Genomic DNA, 16,571 nt, shown 5'->3' on the forward strand with positions numbered 1-16,571 from the left:
TTCAGCATCTACCAGAGTACAACTACCAGGCAAACTGACCGAAGAGCTTTTCTACAGAAGGAACTATTCTGCAGAAGAAGAGGCATTTCCTCAGTTTCCCTAAAACTTTACTAGGAAAGAAATGATACTCCTGTAACTGCAGCTGGAGACACAATCTTACCTAGGGAGTCTGCTTGGATGGACATAGCCTGGTACCTGAGGGAGAAGGGAATTAAAGCTTCGAGAGGTCTTTAAGGCTGACATACACCTCTTCTGAGCTCCTCAAGTTGGTGAATGAGGTTGGAGACACACACACACACACACACACTCTCTCTCTCTCTCTCTCTCTCTCTCTCTCTCTCTCTCTCTCACTTTCCCCCATTTCTTAGCCTCTAGCTGACTGTATTATGGAGGAGCTGTTCACCCTTGTCACTTTCCATGCAAAACAAACAAGACAACAGATAGTCTAGTCCCGGAAACAAGAAGTCCTTTCCCACACACAGTTTGAGGAGGAAGGGGGGATCCTAACCCATGATCATTAATAAGATGTAAAATGGTATCTTAACACTGCATTTAAGAAGCAAATAAACTTAAGTGATGAAAATCCAAATAGCAAAACACTCTGGTGCTACCAGTGCTCATTAGACAAAGGCAAAATAAAGCAAGGTGTCTAAAGCGTGGAACTTTAGCAGGGAGACAGAGAATCCTCTTCCTCTTTCTGCCATAGGTGTTAGGGGCATCAGTGTGAAAGATGCCAGCAGCCAAAATGGCCAGGTGATACTCAAAGATGGGTGACTGTCCTCTCCTAAACTCTTCTCTGTGGCCTTTGTTTTCTCTAGAACGCAGGTGTATGTAGTCATTTCCTTTATCCTACCAAAGAAGAACCTCAAGGACGGAACTGGCCTTACTTCCAACCCTGAGAATGCTTTCCTACAACAGACCCAGGCTTCTTGTAGCTGATATCTCAAGCTCCAAAGGACCAATCACCAAATGATTACAAAGTATCTCCTCCCAGAAAGCAGTAAACTCTAGCGCAGCCTGCTAAGGGGTCCCCTTCTGGGAGCCGAAGGGTACTCAGAGCTAATATTCTTTGATTATTTACCTCGATCCCAGGAATGAAGTCAGTTTGTCTGGTGCTGTTTGCCCAGCAACCGGCAATGCCCAGACAACATCTGCATTTTTTAATTTCAAGTGTGAAATGAATTAAACACTATCCATCTCAGTGTTTAGTGGGACTTTGTAAAAAATAGAGAAATGGCTTGGAAGCCAGCAATGTCATGTGACAGGAACATAGCACATTATACAGAGCATCAGGATGGAGATCCACTCCATTTGGAAGAAAGTTGGGAGAAGAATATCACATAGATTGTGTAATAGATGATAGTAAAAAAAAAAAATCCTAGATCACTTTCTCGAGTGTAACATTAGTATCACAGTTACCTAAACTTTCCAGGATTTTGCTGATCTATGAACATCAATATGGATAAAATCATATGATGTCAAGGTTTGCCTTAAAAAAAAAATCTTCACTGAGAAAAGAAAAACAGGTCATAATGTAAGTGGGGCAAAATGTTAGGACTAATGAGAAGAACATTAATTATTCAGAATGCTCCCAAGAGCATATTTGAACATCTTCAGCATAAAACAGCTTAAACAAACAATTTAGAAATTTCTAGGACATTAGTCAGCTTTCTGATGGTCACATTCACAGCCCAGGAAATCTGTTTCCCTCACAAAGTACTTTCCAACTGGTCATCCAAAGGTCAGAGGGATAGGAAAGAGCCCAGGAGAGGATCCCAGCTGGAAAGGAAGCAGAGCAGTGGAAGGGTCCTCAACGACTCCTTAGGGAAGCTTTAGAATGTCAGGATCCAGTGTGGGCTTCGTCCCTAAAACTGGGTTTTATTCCCTGTGTTACTACTTGATGTGGAACTGATTTTGCTTTTTTAACACAAAGGTCAGAGCGGAAAAGCAAATATAGACTAATGAGACCCAGTGTCCTTAGGGACAGCCTATAAACCATCAGGAACCCGTTGGCTTCACAGCTATCCCAAGGAGAAGAGAGTAGGATTAGGAAAAGGCAGAGACTAGGAGGACGTTATAATTTCTCCAAGATAAGGTCAGTCCAGTGAGTCAGACGTCTTTTTCTGTGTGAAGTGACCCAGAAATTGGTCAACCCTCTACCCAGCCCCTAGCCAACTAAGTACACAAGACACTGTGCACCCCCCTATTACTGATTCTCCCAAGGTGACAACTGGGTTTTGCAGGCTGCAGGCACTCACATCCAGTGGTGACTTAAGGGAGGGCTCCAGCTCGACACTAAATCAGGACTGTTGAGCTTCAGCCCTTCAATGTAAAAGGGGAAAGTATACCTTGGGCTGATTTTAGCCCAAGGGTTTGGGGGATAAAACTAATTTGGGCGTATTTCTGATGTCACATACCTCCCATCTGAACTGGGAGTTCCCTAGCCACAATGGGTAGGTTACTCAGTCTCCTGGTCCACTCAGGGGCACTCTGCATTCTGTTTTGTTGAGATACTGTTTGTTTGGTGGTTAATTGGTTGGAAACTCTTCAGTAATCTTTGTCGCAGTGGTCCAGGGAGTGATGGAGAGAAAGTAATGTCTGTTTCTTCCCATCATTTCGGGGGTGGGGGTGAATAGAGACACTTTCAGCAGACCACTACATCCTATGACTTCAAAAGTTGGGGACTGGGGCGAGTGGGGGGAGATGACACCAGTAGGAAACAGAGAAAAATAAGGACACGGGGACCAAAAGGCCTGCGTGTTTGCAGTTAATATTAAAGACCTCGAGACTAAACACACCCGGACTCTACACACCACCCAGGGGTTCGCTAGTGCGGGTTCTTTCCTACAGTTCAGTCTCTCCTGGATAACGGCGGTAAGAGATTCCCAGAAGACTTGGGAATGAATACTTGGCGCCAGGACCTTTCTCCTACTCTGTTCGCTGAACTCTGGCTCTCGGTAGAGCCTTTCCAGCAAGCTGGGTAGAAAAATCCAGTTGCAAGCTATTCGCTCCACAGCTGCCTGGCACTCGACCCCACGATGCCCGAAGTCACAGTCACAGCCATACTTAAATGTCTTCCTTGCCTCCTCCCCGCCATAAGCTCCATCTCTCAAAAGCCAGAACTCTTGGTTACCATCCTAACTTTCCGAAGCCCCTTCTCCATTCTGCACGCTTCAAAGCACGCAGCTTGCGCCCCAAGGCCCGGTCTGGAAGAGCCCTGGTTGCCCAGAAGACTCAGCTCCTGGGATAAACTGACCGCCTCCCTGGACCCCGGCTAAGTGGGACTGGGCGGGGCTGCTGGCTTGGGGTTGGGAGTAGGGGGACCTGTCAGCCTGCACGTCCTCCTGCATTCCTGGCCCAAGCTGCCCCAAGGGAGGAGGGAGAGAGGGGTAGGATGGAGCCTGGGGATGCTCCTGCTAGCCCTCGGGCTGCGCGCGAGAGGGGAGAGGGGGGTGACAGAGGTAAGCGTTCTTACTTGGTAGCTGGGCTCCGTGGTGGCCAGGCAGGGACTGGGATCTCAGCGGTGGCCCCTCTCCACGCCGATCGCCGAGGGCCCGCTCGCAGAGAAGCCAGGGGAAAATGCAGGGAGGCGCGCGCTACAGTTGCGGCAAGCTTTCGCCTCCCGCTTTTAAAGAGAAACTCGCGGCAAACCCCACCCCCGACCCCAGCTCGCCCCGAAGGCGGCCTCTAGTTTAGCCCGGCCTCCACCCTTTGTTGAACTTCCTCGGTTTATCCTAGGATTGGGGGGTGGGGTGGGGTGGGGTGGGGTGGGGGTGGATCAGCAAGAGTTGCAGCTGGCCGCCCAGGAGACCGCGCCGTTCCAGACTGTGCACTCCTTTCCACTAGAGGATTCTGCGCCTTCCATCTCCCGGCCCCCGCGTTCCAGTTCGCTCAGGGTATGATTTACTAAGATTAAGGCGGGCGCTGAATGCAGCTTCTTTACCTGAAAACTAAAAGTTGAAGTCATTATCTCGCTCAGGCTTCGTGTGCCTTCTCAGGTAGAAGGTTTCTGAACAGCAAACCCAAACTGCTCGCCTTACAATTCGAGCTTCACATCTGTGCACTGAGTCAAGACAAAAATTGAGACAGGGGCGGGAAAAGAAGCCAGTCGCTGGAATCTGACTGGAGTTTAAAACTTTATCACAACTGATAACCCTGAAATAGCCTAATACCGGTCTTCCTAAAGACTTCTCAAAGCAAGAAGTTAAAAATAAATCAAGCTGGTTTAGAGGTCTGTGTCTATATAAACTAAACGCCCCTCAGAAAACCACCTAGAAATTCTGTTTACAAGCGAAATTGTTTCAAGATAAGGACTCGGGGAAAACCAGCTCATATAGATTTAATTTGTCAACTTTACTTAAATGCTAAACCTTGTAAATGATGTCCTTTGAGCAACGCAGTTCAGAAAGCCAAGGGATCATCATCACAGGGAGAAAATGCCTGAAGTTACACATCTTCTCAACACCCTTGGATCTAAATTGTGTGTGGGCACGGGCACATTCGTGGCATGTGTGAGTGCGTGAGTGCATGTGCTGTGAAGGCCAGAGGTCAACATTTGGAGTCTTAGTAAGGCTCCACACTTTTTCTTTTTTTAAATAAAAAATTTTTAAATTTGTTGAGAAGTCCATGCTCACAAACAATGTATTTCACTCTGCCCTTCTCCCTAACTTCTCCCAGATCCACTCCCCACCTACCAGCTTCCTTTTCTCTTGGAAAATAAAAATAAAAACTCAATGAGTTTCTATTTGTGCTGCCCATATATGCACAGGTGTTGGGGGGCATCCGCTAGAGCACAGCTGAACTAAAACAAACCTTAACAAACATTGACTCTTCCTCCCAAGGAAGGTATAAATTCTCTAATAGGTCCTCGGCTAGGGTTGGAGGCTTGATAACCCTTCCCTGCTCTGAGCTGGAATGCTTAGTGGCTTGGTCTTATGTAGATCTTGTGCAGGCAAACATAGCTGCTGCAGTGTCCAGAAGAAACTGTTTTGCCTCTCCCTTCCTGACCTCTGACTCTTAAAATCTTTCTGCTCCCTCTGTTTAGATATTCCCTGAGCTTTGATGAGGAGGGGATATGACACAGATGCCCCATTTATGCCTGAGCACTCCTCAGATACTTACCCTCTGCACTTTGACCAATTGTGAGTTTCTGTGTTAACTACTATCCACTGCACGAAGAAGCTTCTCTTTTGTGGTCTAAGAGCTGCAGTAATCTACAGACATGAATTCAGAGAGCAGTTCGCTATTGATATGATAGTAGTAGGTTCGCCTGCAGGGCCTATGAGCACCCCAGCCATGGTTTCTTTGCAATATTTATAGTATATGCAATAAATTTAGATGTTTATGTGTTTTCTCCTGTGGACTGGGCTTTAAATCCAATCAGAGAGCAGTTGGTTATACCCATAACCTTTGTGCCACTGTAGTACCCACCCATAGATATATCTTGCTAGATATCTTCATTGTAGCTTTCAGGGTTCACAGCTAGATAGGAAATACTGTTGTTGACTTTTCTCACCAGGCGGCCAGCATAGAGCATCCAGTACAATGAAATCAAGCTATCAGGGAGAAAACTTCATGGTAAAATAAATTACTTTAATGTAAGTGTTATCAGGGAATTAATATGGCAGCTATATTTCTTTACCTTAGCATAGTCCCAAGTAAACACACAGAGAAACTAAGATTTATTTCAAACTGCATCTTAATACTTGGGCAGTTAAATGATCTCCCTTAACTCCCTGTGCTAATCTGGCTGCCTCCCAGCCCCAGCCCATGATACTTACAGTTTAATATTTTCCTAGCTCTCTCTGATGTTTCTTCCCATGGTATCTTCTCAGAACCTCTTGGCTCTCCTTCCAATCTCTCTCTCTCTCTCTCTCTCTCTCTCTCTCTCTCTCTCTCTCTCTCTCCCCCTCCCTCCCTCTCCTCACTGGTGAAAATTTCACCTTATTTTCCCCTTTGCCTAGCCATTGGCGATCAGCATTTATTGACAGGGCAAAGAGTAAATGGTAAGAATTGTTTATACACACTTGAGACAGGAGATTCTAGACATAAGCACTACAACGATGATTGAAGCAACATATAAGGGCAGAGAAACCTTTACATGGTGCACAGAAACATTATGCCTACAGGTCAATGCCAGCTTGAGTCCTCCATGTCTTCAGTGACAGGGCCTCGCCTTATCACTGGGGTTCGTGTGAGATACTTTTCCTGGGAGGACATGACACACACAATACTTGGTACTCAAACACTGACCAACAGAACCAAGGATGAGTTGAGAAGGAGTAGATGCAGCATCCCCACAGTGAGTGCTGAGACATCAACTGAGGCTGTCCCACTGACAGCAGAGCATCGCGGTAGGCAGGGGCTGCCCTTTTCTATGTGGTGGAGTGACTCCACCTGCAATTCAGGCCAATAGTCTATCAGACCCCGGGTTGGGTACAATCAGGAAGACTAGAGCTAAACCAAACGGTTTGAGCTGATCTAACCAAGCTCATTGGCGTGTGGAAATGCACTGAGCCCCCTTGAAGATGCACCAGGACGAGGAAGCCCAACGACAAATACAAGTGCTGGACTGTTTTCCTGCTGTATTAGAAATTAGACCTTGATAATGCACTTTCTTATTCCCTTAGCTACTGGATCTCGAGGCCAGTTCATATTCACTTGGAATGCACCTTTAGAGTGCTATCCTAAGGCAATCTTCACATTCTCACAGTTCATCAGAGAATGATGGCCCAGGACCTTGCTATTCTGCCTGACCTCTGTAAAATGGTTTCATTACATAGATGACATATATATGTTAACCTCTGAGTGTTTAACAGAGTTAGCTGTGCTGATGCTGGGTCCCCTTCCCTCTGTCGGTCTCATTCTCAGCTTGGTTCCCTGTTGCAAGAAGCAGATGCTTGAATGTTCGTTTTTAAGAAAATAAAATAGGCCTTATTTTGGATGGGGAGGGGAAATCATCTAAAAGATATACAAGTTAACCTAAAGGAATGAGAATGGGGATGTCCACACAAGGGGCAAGGCCCAGGGACAGCTGGAAAGTTCTCAAGAGCAAGCTACCATGGTGAGCCACATACAATACCCGCCCAAGCTACTTGAAGACTCTACAACAGACGGTATCTGTAAAGGAGCCTCAGGTATAATTGGACCCCTGGGATGTTGATTGATTTCTGTGTCCCACCTTGCCCAAGTTGCCTGTCCTTGGTCTAACTTGATAAAGTTGGGTTCTGTGTGGGATTGGGACAAAAAATGTTGAGATGTTTGAGCCAGTTAAGATCCTTATATGTGGGGCTAGTCATGTGCCCCATTACTCCAGTAGGGACCACAGCTCTGAAAGTGACACTTACATAACTCGAGTTGCCCCATAAGAGCCTGGCAAACGGACTCTGTGGGGGCTATGCCTATTAGTGAGGGAAGCAAACGTGCCCTCACCTGTTACAGGCATTTCTATACAAGTGAGCAATAGGTCAAGCCACCATCAAGGGTCTCACCCAACTGAGTGTTAAGTACGGAGTCCCACAGGAAATTGACAATGACTCGGATAATCATTTCACAAACCCTCATGTGCAGAACCGGGAGGAAGGCAGCCAAGTGCAGTGATTCTTCCACCCAGCTTATAATCAAGCTGGTACTGGATTAATTGGGGGGTGGGAAGAATGGGTTATTAAAACATCAGCAAGGGGGCCTGATCAGGAAAGAATGCTCACAGCTCTCTTGGAAGACCAGAGTTCGGTTCTCAGCCCCCTCCCTCCCACAGCTCACAATCACCTGTAATTCCAGCTCCAGAGGATTCCTCTGGCCTCCACTGGCACCCACATGTACATACCACACGCAAACATTCAAACCCACAATTAACTAAGTAATAATGTAAAGACAACCAAGGAACTTAAGTAGAGGAGGTTTCCCCACTCAAACCGGAACAGGGACTTGAGTGGTTATAACGCTGTTAAATAAAAATCCCAAGTACCAGAAGTAGATTACTTCTATACTTGGCCAGGGAGGCCCCTGATGCACCACAAAGCATAAAGGTTTGCTGCTGTTGGTTGCATCCAAGAACTTGACAGAAAGACCCTATGGATGCAGATGCCCGCCTTCTTTGGTTACAGGACATAAGAAAAGAAAGGTAGGGTTGAGTTGGCTTTCATGGTGTCCCATGCAAGTGCTCTGTGGGCTGCTTGGGAGAGCGATCTGTAATAGTCCTGCTCAGCTGTGGATCTTGTGTGTCACAGTGCTGAGATGCCAGGCAAGCTATGCCAGTTTGTACAGCAGTGGCATGATTATAACAGCTAAAATCAGCAGCTTTCCCACTGGATTGGAGACTCCACAGGAGGGTGTTCACATCTGCTAGTGTAAGTCAGGACAAAATCTGATACTGGGGAGGTCATAGACCCTCGGGGGCGTGGGGGCTGGGGGGACTGACTGTTGTTGATCACACTGTTGCTGTCGGTTGTGATCTATCCTGAAAGGGAACTTTTTGCTGTGGATAGTATACTACAGACTCATAATCGCTGGTGGGTTATCGTCTGCACTGTTAGTTGGTTTAGGAGAACACAGCCCATCATGGGTGGCATTCCTTAGGCAGGTAGTGCTGGGCTGTGTAAGAAAGCTAACCTAGCACGCGCCTTTGAGCAACCCAGCAGACAGATCTCCTCCCCGGTTTCTGCTTCAAGCTCTTGCTGGATGGAGTTCCTGCCCCGATGTCTCCAATGAGGAGCTATATCTTATAATCGGAAGTAAGCCCTTCCTTCCAATACTTGCTTTCACTCAGGGTATTTTATCAAAGTCACAGAAACGAAACTGCAAGTCAGGAGGCTCGTGCAACTCAGTAAGATTTGGAGGCTCCTCCCCTGGGTTATAGAAGCAGAAAACCCAGCCACTATGGCCAGGAAGAGATGGTACAGATAATGAGGTGACCTTCAGTTAGCCCCAAACTCCCCAAATGCTTGTACTTTTATAAAAGTGCCCTTCAGTGGAATCATCCCAAGGGTTTTTCATAGCTGGTCAGTCTACTTAGAAAAGTCTACACACTTATCAGCACTTTCCCACTTGCCCAACAAGCTACTGCAGGTGCTTCTTGTCCCATAGTAGGGGCCACAGCCAGCCCTGCAATAGCCTCTACCATCACTGCCTTCCCCGAGAAGTCTGATCACATGCTGTTCTTCACTGCTCTCAGAGGACCCGAGTTCGGTTCCTAGCACCTACTTTAAGTGGCTTACAACATTCTGTAACTAGCTTCAGAGGATCCAATGCCTCTGACCTCCACAGGAACCCACACTCATGTCCACACCCACAGAGACCAACACTAATAATTAAAAATAATTTCGAAATCGAGTTTAAAAACTGAGTAGAAAATATACACCACCATTGGGGAAGTCAGGGCAGGAACTCATCCAGCTCACTTTGCTTATCTGAAAGAATTTCCTGAGGCTGGGGAGACAGCTCAGCAGTTAAGGGTGCTTGCTGCTCTTACAGAAGATCCAGGTTCAGTTCCTAGCGCCCACATAGTGGCTCACAGTTCCAAAGACTCTGATGCCCTCATCTGACCTCCACAGGTACCAGGTATGTGTGTGATGCATGTAATACATGGATAAAACATTCAAACTCATAAAGTAAAATAGATAAATCTATTTTTAAACATCTTTAAAAAATGAAACTGTTAGGTGTTTGCATGAACTACATTATTTAGATTAGGGATATGATTCAGTTAAACTCAACATTGCAAATGTTCTGGCCCTAAATAAGCTTGGTTTATTGCTTTTAACATCCTTCTTGGATGTCTTTAGTAAAGAAAGCACTATTTTTTGTAGACAGTTTTGATTTTATCAGTTGCAGTAAGGTTTTATACTTCAACACAGATTCTGAGGAGTGGCTTTCCGTGTTCCCTTCATTTTCCTGTCTTCCTATGGTGACTCATTGTGACCTGTCCCCAGTGTGAACCTCAGAGCCAGGAATGTTATTACATCTTTTTCAACAATGTCCATCCTCCTCTCATTGGATCTTGTTTAATCCCTTGAGTGTAGGGCTTGCTAACCCTGACCCTGACATGAAGCAAAGGACCTTAGAGGTCACAGAATCCAAAGCCTTTCATTTACAAAGAAGAAAGTTGATCCTCCAAGGGGAGAGAGGCTTGCTTCCTCTGTCAGTAACAGCATGGTGGGGAAAGAGCCCAGTACTGCTGCTTCTAACCTTTTCCCTGATTTCTGTCACCTCTGCTCAGGTAAGGCCAATCCTTGACTCCCCACTGTTGTATGAAAGAATTTTCCTAGGAAACATGCGTGTTCTCTCTCTCTCTCTCTCTCTCTCTCTCTCTCTCTCTCTCTCTCTCTCTCTCTCTCTCTCCTCTCCCTCTCCCCTCCCCTCTCCCCTCTCCCCTCCCCCTCCCCCTCCCCTCTCCCTCTCCCCTCTCCTCTTAATACAATGTGATGAACCAATGAGTTTTTATTGGTTGATGTAGGAGTGCCCAGCCTCTCTGGGCCGTGCTGCTCCTGGGCAGATGGTCCAGGACTATATAAAAGAGTGGGCTGAGCAAGCCATGAAGAGGCCCTGTAAGCATGATTCCTCCACAGTCTCTGTGTCACTTCCTGCCTCCATGTTCCTGCTTCAGCGATGGACAGTGGTGTGGAAGTATAAGCCAAATAAATCCTTTCTACTGCAAGTTATTTTCGATCGTGGTGTTTTATCATGGCAACTAACACCAAAGCAGGACAGAGGTGCCACCTACTTCTACTTGATTCTGTTTGACGCCAACACACTGTGCTGAAAGCTGAGGATTACAGTAGCCTCCAAGTCCTGGGGCATGTGAAGATCTGGAGGCTCAGCCAGAGTCACACCCCCTCTCCCCAGGCAGCAGCCTGAAGGACTCTTTTCAAAGACCAGTCTATTCAGGTAAAGCTGGGATTCTTGACTTCACCGCGGAAACGAATGTTTGGATGAGCTAGCATGAGGCAGAGTTGGAGTTTACTGAGAAGAGACTTTGGGGAGCAGCAAGACTGCTCAGAGGGTAAAGACACTTGCTGTTAGAGCCCCAGATGGTGGAAGGAGAGAGCTGGCTCCCACAAGTTATTCTCTGGACTCTCCAACACATGCCATCCATTATATGTGTATGTGAGCACTAAAGAAACATAAAGTTTCATGTGAAGGTCAGGGTTAGCAGGCCCTACACACGTGTGATTAGATAATATCTATAACAGAAAGGGGGCATTCAGGGTAAGTATAAGACACCCCAAAATGTAGAAGTGTGGTGTGGGCTTCTCATGGGAGAGTCACACTTGAAATAGGAGCCTACTTATAATTTAGTTTTAGTGCCTCTTAGGTTATACCCCCTTTCCAAAAATAATTATTTTATTTACTTATTTAATTTTTTTAACTTCATATGTATTGGTATGGGTGTGTCAGATCCCCTGGGGCAGGAGTTGCAGACAGTTGTGAGTTGCCATGTAGGTGCTAGGAATCAAACCTGGGTCCTCTGGAAGAGTAGCCAGAGCTCTTAATCGCTGAGCCATCTCTCCAGCCCCCCAACTCCTATCTTATTCTTAATAAATAAGGTTGGGGTGGCTCCAGAGCTTTCTTGGATAGATCTACATTTGATACAACAAAAACCATGGGTCATATAGGGCTAGGGAAAAAAAAAGGGTTAAGACGTGCTTTTGACTTCAGATGGGATTCTTTGTGCAATTCCGGGAAATATTTACAGCTCCGGAAGGAGAGAGGCTATACTTCACAACATATACTTGGGCCTGAAGCAAGGGCTCACTGCCACTTCAGCATTTGTGTTTGACCATCTCTATACAAAAGGAACACCCTCTTTATGTAGGCAGCCTCCATGGAATGTTAGCCATGTGGACTCAGCTGGAGAGAGGTGAGTTGGAGAACAAAGCAGTTGTTCTCCACTTCCTAACACTGTGGCCCTTTCATACAGTTCCTCAGGTTGTGGTGAACCCCTCCAACCATAAAATTATCTCGTTGCTACTTCATAACTGTAGTTGTGCTACTGTTATAAGTGCTAATACAAATATCTGGCAAGCAGGATACTGATAGACAACCCCCAAAGGGGTTGAGACCCACAGGTTGAGACCCGCTGTTCTAGGGTGAGGTACAACACTTTTTACCCTTTCCATTTTTCTTCTCTCTCAGTCTTGTCACACAATCACTGGAAGTAGAAATTCAGAGTGAAAAGCTCCCAGTCTGGGTGCACATAGTCAGGAGTCTCTGGAACTTAAAGCCTGAACCAATAGGACCTTAGCTTTCAGAGCTTACATTGTTTGACTGAGTCCACCAGTGCAACCACTAGATCTTAGGCATTTGGGTGTTTCCAATGCCCCTCTACCTTACCTTTCTATTAGCTTCTGCAGCTAGCCTGGGAGCCAGTGTCACGCTTTGCACCTCACACAGCTAACCAGTGTTTTCATGTGCACCAGATCCAACTGAAATGATAAACCTCTATGGCTTGTCTGAAGGAGAAATGGCTTGTTGGTTTTATTACTGATTCTCCAACTCTTAAGGGTGAAGGAAGAAGTTTATATTCATACAACTGAAGATCTTCCCATGATCTAGTTGTTAATATAAAAGGAGACCAAGCAAGCAACTATGCAAACATTGCTCCACCTATTTAAGAAAGAGATTTGGAAATGTCTATCTGTGAAGGGTACCTGCCTCGCCTGGCCTTGGGGAAGGGATCATGGCCAGTTGTATCACATATTCCATGTTGGACAGACATCTAACCAGCCCTGTGATCTGGTTTCTCATGAGCACAAGTCTGAGAATCTAACACGATGACTTTTAGTTCAGTGGTGATTGAGAATGTGAGTTGCCATGTAGGTGCTAGGAATTAAACCTGGGTCCTCTGGAAGAGTAGCCAGTGCTCTTAATCGCTGAGCCATCTCTCCAGCCCCCCTGACCCCTGTCTTATTCTTAATAAATAAGGTTGGGGTGGCTCCAGAGCTTCCTTGGATAGATCTACATCTGATACAACAAAACCATGGAGGGTTAAGACCTCTGAAGAGGCTGCGCCCTCTAGTGGCTACATCCTTGCTCAACAATGAGCATTTGCTCTCCAGACTACATTATGAAATAGAAAAGGAATCAAGAAAATTGTTCTTAAAACTCCTGTACCGGGGTTGGGGATTTAGCTCAGCGGTAGAGCGCTTGCCTAGGAAGCCCAAGGCCCTGGGTTTGGTCCCCAGCCCCAAAAAAAAAAAAAAAAAACAAAAACAAAAAACAAAAAACAAAAAACAAAAAAACCCAAAAAAACTCCTGTACCACTCTTGGTGACATTTGCAAAAGAGAATTTGCTTAGAAGACAAGATCGTATGTTCTGTTAAGACAATTGCTTATGTTTTCTGTTGATTTGTCAGGCTTCTGACTACTCAGGAAACCGAAACTTAATACAGTCAAGGTTCATTTAATTGCTTGTGTATATTAAAGTCTCCTAATGTCCAAATTATAAACTACCATTGATTTAAGGTGGCTTCCAATATATTTAATGTCCTATAGTTGCATGTGTGTTTCCAGAGGAGAAATGCTTTGGGCAACCTGGTCACCCCACAGTCATTTCTTTACAATAATTCAGTTAGTTTTGTCACTATTGTGACACTTTGTAACTGTTGTCCCTTGATTTTCTGCAGAAGTGCAACTCTAACAAACTAAACAGGCAGCCTAAACAGAATAATACAGTAACAGCCAAGAGAGGTGTTACAGTACTCTTCCCTGAGATTCCAGCTAAGACTTCTTCCAACTGCCCACCTCAGCTGCAAGTGATCCTGGGAGATGCTGGAGTACATCAGAAATAGAAGGTTGACTGAAAGGAGACTCCGTGATGTAGCTTCCATGAGGTCATCCTCCATGATGGGGTGAGACTTGGCAGTGACATAGCTGTTGGGGTGGGGAGCCATCATGCATCTAAGTAACTTCATTCCAGTCCTCTGAAAGAAAGCTGCTGGTTTACCCAGTTGGGCTTTGGTGGAACTGCCATTGGTTTCCTATCTAGGCGAATAGATGTCTGTTTGTGTCTCTCTAAGAAAAGCGAATGCAATGAATGGGTGCACCAATGTGGGGCATGAAAAGCAGAGATGAGTTTAGGAGGACTGACTATGTTGTCTTTGCTGTGGGTAGTAAGGCATGTGACTGAGGCTGTACGATCTGAGGGTGCAGCATTTGCAGGGGCAATGCTAACATGGCTGTTTTTCCCACTGGGGTACAGCATGGTATGCTTTTCTCCTACAGCAGTGGTCACTTAGGCCTTGCTCTGCATAGTAAGACATGTAACTGTAGCCGAGCCATGCAGCTGGAATGACCAGGTGGAGAACCCTAGGGTAGCAGTTTTCTTCTTTTTGATATGAAGTGGGGTGTCTTTTTGATGAGCGGGTCTACTGTGTGTGGGTGTGCAGAGATACCCTGAAAACAGTTAAAGGACTAGAGAATATATTGCAGCCCCTCCTGGGGCAATTGCATGACTGTTGCTATGGGTAATAAGACATGTAGCTGAGACCAACATATTTTTACTACAGAAAAAATGATGAAATGGTTGTATTATGCACGAAGGACAGAACAACACTGTCCTGGCTAGCTTCAATTGCCAACTTCAAACAGCCTAAAGGAAGGAGTCTCAGTTGAGGGGTTGATTAGATCAGACTGGCCTATGGGCATGTCCATGGAGGAGTGTCTTGATTATTAATTGATGTAAGAGGACCCAGCCCACAGTGGGCAGCACCATTCCCTAGACAGGAGGTGTAGTCTTGGACTGTATAAGGAAGCTAGAAGCATGACCCTGCGCAAGAAGGCAAACAACATTCCTCTGGGGCCCTTGATCTACTTTGGTTTAGAGTGAGTTCCTTGGTTAGAGGCAATGCTTTATGGAACAGCAAGCGGGCCTGCCCTGACTTCTCTTCATGGATCAACTGTGACCTGGAAGTGGAAGCCAATAAAATCCTTTCCTCCTTTCAGTTGCTTTTGGTCATGGTGTCACATCAATAGAATGGAACTAGAACAAACACCAAGTATCTGTGACGGGAAGTGGGCAGCTTCATACACACGAACCTTATGTTTATAGTATAGGAAAGATGGTGGAGTAAAAAGCTTGCAAGTTTAATGTATGCAAAAAAAAGTAACCAGTGAGTGTTTTTCTATGCGGTTTGCATCAAGACTTGCAACTTGTAAAACAGCCAGTCAAGCCTTTGATGTTTCCAGTTTTGCAATCAGTGCTATTCAGCCAACAAAATTGCTGTTTGCGAACCCCGCCCAAATGTATCTGCCTTGACTAGATAGGTTTTTGTTGTATATATGAACTGGTTTAAATTATTCTAGACCCCTGATTTATGCCAACTCTGAGACAGTGTTGGAACAGGGAGAGGTCATGAGAGGTTTTCTGCATGAGAGATGGGTTGGCAGCTAGCAAGGTCCACGCTCTGGCTTGCAAGCCAGCAGCCCCAGGTTCTCCAAGGTATGTCAGAAACTTGCCCAGGTGGCTAGGGCTGGCTGAGGACAGCGTCTGGCTCTTGCATTCCAGCTGCTGGTATTTATGAGGTTGCTTTGTGCCCAAAGCCAGCTCGGCACCACAGGAGAGGTTGAAGGTTATAAATCCTGCCCTTCCCTATGTCCCCTGGCTCCTTTAATTTCTGAGATCAGATGAAATCAGACCCGTTCTAGGTGTCATAGCCAAGGATAAGCCTTACAGCTGAGTTACTGTTAGTAGCCACTGGTCTGCTAGAATCTGGCAACAAGGGGGATATAAAGAGGAAACTGCCAAACCGCACAGCATCGATCACCAAAGCAGCAGGGACACCATGTGGTTTGAATAGGAACTGCAATTCCTGTGATGAAACCTTAAATTCCAATGGGGCGGGATCTGGAAATAAGGCTTTGGGGGAGGGACATAATTAGGGTTAGGTAGGGTCTTTAGGAGAGACCTTCCTGGTGGGACTCACAACCGTGTAAGAAGAGAAAGGGGGGAAGGGCCAAACTATATCTCTGTTGGGTAAGACACAGGGAAAGACAGCCTTTTATAAACCAGGTAGAGAGCTCACTTCCCAGTCTCCAGAAGTGTGACACAGACATGTCTACTGTCTAGACTACCCAGCCTGTGGTGTTCAGTGGCAGCATCCTGAGCTAACAGACAGATCTACAGGGGATGCTCCTCCTACCCTGGCCTCCCAGCCATAGCTGCTGGGGTACCACTTCTGGGGCTCTGCCCACTGTTTCCACGATTACCCACAGTGCCCTGACACGGCTTCCCTATGATGCTCTAGAGTCTTCCACAGTAAAGAAATCTATCTCTTAAACCACAACCCACCCAGAGATGAGCTGGACAATGTCATGCCTTTCTTCCAGTCTTTCAGCCTCCCTGAGTCTGAATCATTGACCTTGAGTACCCAGGTCCACTCCAAATCCTATTGGCCCTGCCTTTAAAGGCCCTCCAGAATCTGCAGAGGCTCTCTTTGCTCAGCGCTCTCTCATCCCATCGTGAACCAGCCATACTGATCCTTGTAGTCTCCCTTTGTCCCAGAACTCACATTCAAGTCCAAAACCAAGCAATTCTTTTGAAATGTCAGTCTGGTCATATCACTCCCCTGATGAAC

At 46.1% G+C, this 16,571-nt stretch overlaps 1 protein-coding gene across 1 annotated transcript in view; it reads right to left on the minus strand.

Annotated features, from left to right (window-relative positions):
* Loxl2 (lysyl oxidase like 2) overlaps positions 1–3,585 on the minus strand; it is an 83,195-nt gene extending 79,610 nt beyond the window's left edge. Inside the window, exon 1 of the mRNA XM_032918383.1 lies at positions 3,476–3,585. The gene's annotated coding sequence lies outside the window, so the exon portion shown is untranslated. The remainder of the gene's footprint in view (positions 1–3,475) is intronic.
* Between the last annotated feature and the right edge of the window lie 12,986 nt (positions 3,586–16,571).

This window comes from Rattus rattus, chromosome 12, assembly GCF_011064425.1.
Source record: "Rattus rattus isolate New Zealand chromosome 12, Rrattus_CSIRO_v1, whole genome shotgun sequence".
In the NCBI taxonomy this organism is placed as follows: Eukaryota; Metazoa; Chordata; class Mammalia; order Rodentia; family Muridae; genus Rattus; species Rattus rattus.